The sequence below is a fragment of the Condylura cristata genome, unplaced genomic scaffold (assembly GCF_000260355.1).
Source record: "Condylura cristata isolate star-nosed mole 26May11 unplaced genomic scaffold, ConCri1.0 scaffold00023, whole genome shotgun sequence".
Taxonomy (NCBI): Eukaryota; Metazoa; Chordata; class Mammalia; order Eulipotyphla; family Talpidae; genus Condylura; species Condylura cristata.
In genome coordinates, this window is record NW_004567124.1 from 239,512 (window position 1) to 247,114 (window position 7,603).

Here is a 7,603-nt window from a genome sequence, read left to right on the forward strand (position 1 = left end):
GTTTTTCTATTCTGTGTCCTCAGCATCCTTCCTTGCCCAGGGTGAACCTTGTGCAGAACAGGGCACCTCCTAGGGCCTATCTTCTCTCCTATCCATTCCCTTCTTTGGAACTTCTTCCTTTCAGTCTGGGTCTCTCATGGCTAACAAGGCCAACAGCTCCCTGAGCCCTGTCAGCCTGCCTGGTTCCACCCCTCCACACAGGGGCAAGGCCTGGCCTCATAGCTAGAGATGTCCTGGCATCTTTCTATTGAGACCTGCTGAGGAGGGCTTCTGAGAGATCTAGGCAGGTCTAAAAGGCCTTTGGTCTTTGCAGAGCCCTGGGATTCGCCAGGCCAGACCAGGCCTGTACTGTCTGGAGGTGATCTAAGCCAGTAGGCACCTTCTCTCTACAGCCTGTGCCTGTGGAGTGAGACTCACTCTCACTTTTTTCAGACTCAGCCATGCAGCTGAGGCTTGTTGAAGTCCCTGGCACTAGGAGCCAGTCTCAAGATATCAGAGGGCCAGTGATATTGGTCTGAAAAAGCTTCCTGGTAGTGACTTTATTAAGCACCTGCTGTGTATGCCCAACTCTGGGCTGCTGTTCTGTCACCTGGGCTCCCGGACTGGCCATGCCCAGTGTGTTGGTCCTGGAACCTCTGGAGAATACATCCTGGCCAGCAGAGGGTGGGGGGAACAGAGAAGGGGTGGGAGGCCTGAGATGCAGAAGAAAGGACCAGGAGTCCCACTTCTGCAGTCAGAATGTTGCCCTGAGTGGAGGGAGTCCCTTCCCTCTGTCTCTTGTACTGGGTAGGTCTGGGTCTTCTCCTCCTCCTCCATCTACCTATCCATTCTTGACTGCTGAGTCCCTACCTGTGCACCTGGTTGGGCCAGTCAAGAAAGGCCTTTGATAGCATTTATGCTGAACTGGGGGTGGAGTGGAAGAATGCCTCTGAAAAGCAGGCTAAAGGGAGTGCTGAGTGAGGAGGCCTGGCGAGCTGGCACAGAACTCGCTGACTCTGCAGAGAGAGGACCACCGAGTGACCACTGCCAGCTGGGCCCAGCACCGGCCCCTCCCTCGCAGCTACATCTGGTGCAAGAAGGAGGGGCTTAGGCTGGAGGAGGGTAGGCAGGAGGAGTGGTAGGCAGGGGGGTGCTCAAGTCCCCTGAGCCAAGGGGCCGGAGGAGGGGGGGCCAGGCCCTTTAGCTTGGAACTGTCTCTCTTTAAGGCTGTAACTCCTAAGGAGTCCAGAAGTGGGGGAGGTAGGGTCAGTCTTTTTGAGGGACAGAAGGGTCTGGGGAGAGAAGGAACCCACTCTTCTCTAGGACCCAGGGGAACTCAGTGGCTCTGATTACCTCCAGCTCAGTTTTCCCTTCTTGCTCTCCAGGGCCCCTCCCCCATAGTTCCTTGGGAATTAGAAATACCAGAATTGATATAACAGTCCTGATTTGGCATTAAGGCAAGTCTCAGAGGCAGGAAGCCCAGTGAGCCCCCTGAGCCCCCAAGCCAGGCACTTTTCCCCCTCCCTGACTCTCCCCCTCCCAAGAGGCAGGCGTGGCCATGGGGCTTGCTAAATAATCACGTTCTCTGTTACCTTCCCTACCCCCTCTAACCCAGTGCCCAGAGCTTGTGGAGGCTGGAGAGGACTATGGTTACTGGAACCTGGAGAAGGGATCTCATCCCAGGGGCCTTCCTTGTTTGAGGGATTTTGCTGAAGCTGTTGGCTGAGGTCTGCTGGTTGGAAGAATCTCTTAACATCAAGGTTGAGTGGTCTGACTTCAGCTGGCATGTAGTGGGGAGAAGGAGGTATCTGTCTCCTAGCCAAAAGAGTACTAGCAAGACCAAGCAAAGACACAACAAATTGTGACAAATTAGCAGGGAAACTGAGGCAAGAATCCAATGGTTCTGACCAGCAACCGCCTGGCAACATCAAGAGAAGGCGCCCTTCTTTCTGTTTTTACATTCTTTCCTACATTCATATCATTAACTCTTAATTGGGTCTCCCCTAGGTTGTCTCTTTTTTCAATACTATGCCCGTCTTCTCATTCATTCATTTTCTGTCTTTCTACATCCTTCTCTGTGTCTTGCTATGTCTGTTTCTGCTTTTTTCACATCTCTTACTCACTTGTTCCATCTCTGTCTACTGATGTTTCCTCCAATTGTTCCTTCATCTGTTCACTCATTCATTCTGCATGTCCTGTGGGTACCTTCTGAGTGCTAGGCTTTATGGTAGCTTCGGGAGTTATAGAGAGAAGCTAGACCTATCTGGTCAACGAGGAACTCATAATCTAGTGAGGGGGACAAGAGTGAACAGACAAGAACAAAGGTGTGTCCCGAGTAGAGGTGAAAGTACTGTACTGACAATCTGTGACTTCTGAGGCTTTTCTGTTTCCCTCCATTTTAATGAGTGTCTGGCCTTCTGCTTTTCCTTCCATCTATTCACCCATCTATCCATCCATCCATCTATCCATCCATCCATCCATCCATCCATCCATCTGTCATTCAGTTATCCCAGCCAGCCAGCCAAGCAGTCATCTGTTCATGAGCCATCTTTCAGCTCATCTATCTGTCCATCCACTCACCCACCTACCCATCTGTTGGTGTTTCCATCTCTGATTCTATCCTTGTCTCCTTCGTGAGTTAACTTACTGCTTACTTTACAGTGTGATCCCTCTTGTGGGTGCACAGTGCAGCTGTGGGTCTGGGAGTGGGTGGATGTGGGTTTGAGAGGGAGCAGGACTTGCTTATACTTCCCCAGGATACTGTATTGCGGTAAATTTCTAGGGAGTTGAGTGCAACATTGGGGCTGCTATTCAAAGGGTGTTTCTTTGGAGGCTGTTGTGGGTGAGATCAGTTGACTAAGCACCTCTGTATGCCACAGACTGAACAAAGTAGGCTTTTTACTGATGTTATTTCCTGTACTATTGTGTATTTGACCCCGATCTACACCCCCATCTCCAGGAAGCTTTGAGGAATTTCATTTTGCCACCTGAAAGCTGGAAAAGGAAGGGGAAACAGATGGTGAAAGAGAAGTGGAGACAAGATATTAGCAATCTCTCCCTTAAAATTGTTCAGCTGTTTCAGATTATATGTACAAAAAAAAAAACACATCAATTACAGGACATTTAGAATACAGAATAAAAACTCATTTTGTAACCTACAGAAACACTATCCCAAGCCTTTGTCCCTCATTAAAATAATTGAGACTATGTTACAGATGTTGTTCTAAAACTCACTTTGTATAAGAACATGAGCTACATTTTTCCATGTCAGCAGCACTGCTGTGACTTGTTTCTCTTTTCAATATTCACGCTGATTGGGGAGCATCCACCAGCCAGTAAAGTGGTGGTCAAGACTGTGGCGTTCCCCCAATGCCGTCTATGGGGGAACGAGTTCAGACATGGCCTCTGCCTCAGCACTTCCTTGTTCAAATCTCATGTGCTTCAGGACTGGGCCCAGAAACTGAGCTTAAAATCAGATCTTTAGTATTACTCTGGAAGGAAGAATACAGATGTAAGTTGGGGTGTCTTGACCCACTGATTAAGATGGGAAGGGGGGGTTGCCTTCGTTTCTCTCTGCCCAAGACACCAGTCACTTCCTGTAGGACCAGACTTTGTCTGACCAGGAGGGGTTGGTAGCAAATTCCCTGTGGAGAATATGGGCATGGGGGTGGTCACCAGCCTTGTCTAGAAGGCTGGTAGGCTTATTTAAAAGACCCCCTGCACAGATTCTTACATAAGTCCTCCTAGGAGAGAAGCTTCTGGCAACTTAAAGAAACAACTTTAAAATAAACTTTATTATAACATACACACAGAAAAAATATACACTTTAAAAAAAAAAGTTTATGTATACAGAAGTGGGGCACACGCCAGAGGTTCAGGGGCAGTGAGAGGACTTACCAGAGATGGAGTGGGGTACAGAACAGGCAGATGTAGTGAAATACACTGCTGACGGAGTAGCAGGAGAGATAGGAGAGGTCTGCTGAGCCATGTGGGTCACCTGTGTGCCGGGGATCGAACTTCTCACTAAAGCAGCTGCGGCTAGCTTGTAGTGCTATGTGCTAACCCATTGTGTCACCAGGGAGGGCTAAAGTGTTCACTTCTTAAGTATATACCTTGGGAATAATTCCAAAGCGAACACAGCTAGGTTACTGCCACCTAGGTCAAGAAATGGAGTGTGGCAGCAGCTCCAACTTCTGATAGGAAACTTCTTTGAAGTTCTACCAAGTCAGTTCCTGGTTACCTGTAAACTGTCAAGATTTTTAATAATTGGGTTATATGGATCATAGCCTATTAGTAATCACTCTTTTGTTGTATTTGTTATTATAAATGAAATTGGAGTGAGTCCCCTCCCTCGATCATAAATCTTCCTTCTAACTTCTGCTACGTAACCCCTCCCCCGCCCCCCCCCAGTGCCGGGGTTTGGCTCCAGCATCCTCATTTGTGAGCTGTATGACTCTCTGATCCTCTCTGCTTTCTATAAAATGGAAATAATCATAAGGATTTAAGTGAGGTGACATAGGATTTTATTTAGTATGGAGCCAGCTGCCTGTAGCACTCAATAAGCATCAATGATTATTTATTCCTTACATTAATTATTGAAAAGTTGGATTCTAGTGAAAGGTTTTGAATAGTCCCAAGGTTTTGGTACAAATGACCCCACTGCTCCCAGAAGAGTCCCCATATATGTACAGCTTGCCCTGCCCCTTATCTATACTGGGTCCTTTCTCCACAAGAGAGTATAAATACTAAACATTTGCTAACTTAAAAACAAATTAATACAATTTTGTAGTTGCATGTCTTTCATGCAAGTGAACATTTGTCTTGTATTTCTTGACCTCTCAGATGGTTTTCTTGTGTTGACCTTTGTACACAAGAAGTATATTCCAAGACAGTAGCCAGGTTGTTCCTTTTAATGACCTTTTTTTTTTTTAAAAAAAGATTTATTTATTTGTGCATACAGAACTGGGGTACAGGCCAGAGGCTCAGGGGCGGTGGGAGGCTTCACCAGAGACAGAGTGGGGAACAGAACAGGCAGATCGACGAAGTACACTGCTGAGGGGAGCAGCGGGCGGGTCAGGAGAGGTCTGCCACACCATGTGGTCACTCCGGGGCAGGCGGGAATCGAACTCATGCGGAAGCAGCTTTAGATTCTCAGTGCTGTGCTTTAACCCGCTGCGCCACCAGGGAGGGCCCCCTTTTAATGACCTTTTAAGACATAAAGACAGATTCATTCTTCTGCTTAAGATCCAACAATATTCCTTGATTTCATTTCTAATACAAACCAAAGTCTTCTGAATGAATGGCCTCCCGGGTCCTTATCAATAGACCACTTGCTCTTCTGACTTCAACCACACTGTGTCACTCCCAGCACACCACAGCAGTCCCCCATCCACCCACACTCCCACCACCTCAGTACCTCAGTGAGGACCCATCACTGAGTCCCATCTCTCATTCCTAGCCTACCTACCCTCTTTTTCTTACTAATTATACTTACCACCTTCTAAAATACCTCATAATTCACAAACTTGTTCATTGTCTGCCTCTCCCCATGAGAATGGAAGCTCTGGATGTCTCCTAACAAGGCCCTCCTTCCCTGTATGTGGGCTGGACCTAGAGACTCTAATGAATGGAATGTGGCACAGGTGACAGGAAGTTCCTTCTGACTTTAGGTCATAAAAGACTGTGACTTCTGCCTTCTTCCCCTCTCAGTTACCTTTTCTGATGAAACCACACCCACCTTAAGTGATAAGGAATAAGGGTTGCTTCTGGGCAATAAGTAGCGAGGAACTAAGGTCCTCTAGTTCCTAACCCCAGTCGAACCTTCCAGTGAGCCCACAGTCCTGGCTGACCACTTGACTGTAGCCTTGTGGGAGACTCTGAGAACTCCCAGCTTATGAACCTCACCCAGAATCCTAACTAACTCACAAAAAACTGAGGGATAACATTGTTGTTTAAAACAGTAAGTTTCAGGGTGATTTGTTATTCAGTAAGGCATAACTAATATAGTGTCTTTTCTTCCCCGTTATGTTTCTAAAAGGTTGTTAGGAAATGTAGTATTTTACAACCAGCCACTTTACTAAACTAGTCTGGTATTTTAATATTTCTTTTCCAGTTTTTTTAAGAAGACAGTCTTGTTTGCAAACAATTATAATTTATTCTTGTTTGATTTTGTCCTGGCTGTTTGCATTGGTTCACATATTTAGAAGGATAACATGATAGTAGAGATCTTTGTCTTGTTTCCATGTTCAATGGGGACATTTCTAGCATTTTACTCCTTTGGTGTTGGCTGTGGATTTGAGATATGTGAAATAAGTACACTCCAATTTCCAGGTCTCTAGAGCTTTTTAAAAGAAAATCAGGAATGGATGTTGAAATTTACCAAATCTCTATTCAACGTGTAAAACGATCTTTCTCTCCTTTGACCTATTGCTGTGGTGAATCAGTTTGTTGCAGTTTTGATAAAGCATCATTCACGCATTCCATTGCCCATGATGTATTCTTTTAATATATTGTTGGACTTACTTTGGACTTAATCTGATTAATTTTTCATTAAGACATTGCATGTATATACATGAGGCTAGTGTGTGACTCATCCATTCATTCTTCGTGCCATTTGTCAGATTTTGTTATCAAGAGTTATTCTAGTTCTACAGAAAGAATTGAGAATTGAGTCAAGTTGGCAAGAAACACTCACCTAACATGGCTTAAAGGAATACTTTAACCTGGAAGTGTGGCTAAGGTGAAGGGAACAAAGAAAAACTGGCAAGGCACCCTGCGGTCAGCAGTGTCAGGGGCCATTACCATCCCCAGGGTTGCAGAGATGAGAGAGGAGCCAGTGTGTTGGGGGCCCAGCAAGAACTGGAACCTTGGAGAACAGATTAGGCATGAACTGAGGTTGGAGACACTGCAGGAGCAGTAAGGAATATGCCAACCCTTCTCTCCTGCCTTTAGTCTCTTGCCTGTACCTCCTGTGGGCAGAACCCCAGAAGCTGGAGGGCCTGGGAATCTGAGGAATGATGTGGTTTGTGGGGCATCTCTCTCTGGAGCATGTAACTAGGCAGGGAAGCATGGGGTGTCTGGTGCAGTTCTGTCTCCTGACTGGACTCTGCCAGAGATTCGTGTAATTGTATGTCTAACGGGCTTATCGTATTTGCTTCCAGGTTTCTATACAACTGCTTCAATACCAATCTTTGTGGACTAAGATTTTGCTTATTCTGATTCTTTCCTGTTTGGTATGAGTGCATTTCTGATCACACATCCCTTCTACCTCATTTCTCTGAGTTCACATTTCAATTAAATGAACTCAGTACAAAGCAGATGTGGTCTGAAGTTTCTTATGTGTCTGTGATAAATCTTTTTCAACAGAATTGTTTTTCTCTGCCCTTTGAGGAATGTGTTCTCTTCACGATTCAGCAGCTTTTCAAAGGCACTGTGTGTTTGCAAGGGTATGCGTGTGCATGCTTTCACTCCTTAAAAAATGAACATTTAATAAAATGTTATAATTTTTTTTCCCAAACAAGAGGGAAAGGAGTGGATTCTCCCCATCTACCTGGATGTTTTTCTGTTGTCTTATCATATTTCAGCCTGAAGGACTGGTTATTGCAAACTCAAATCACCAGTTTGC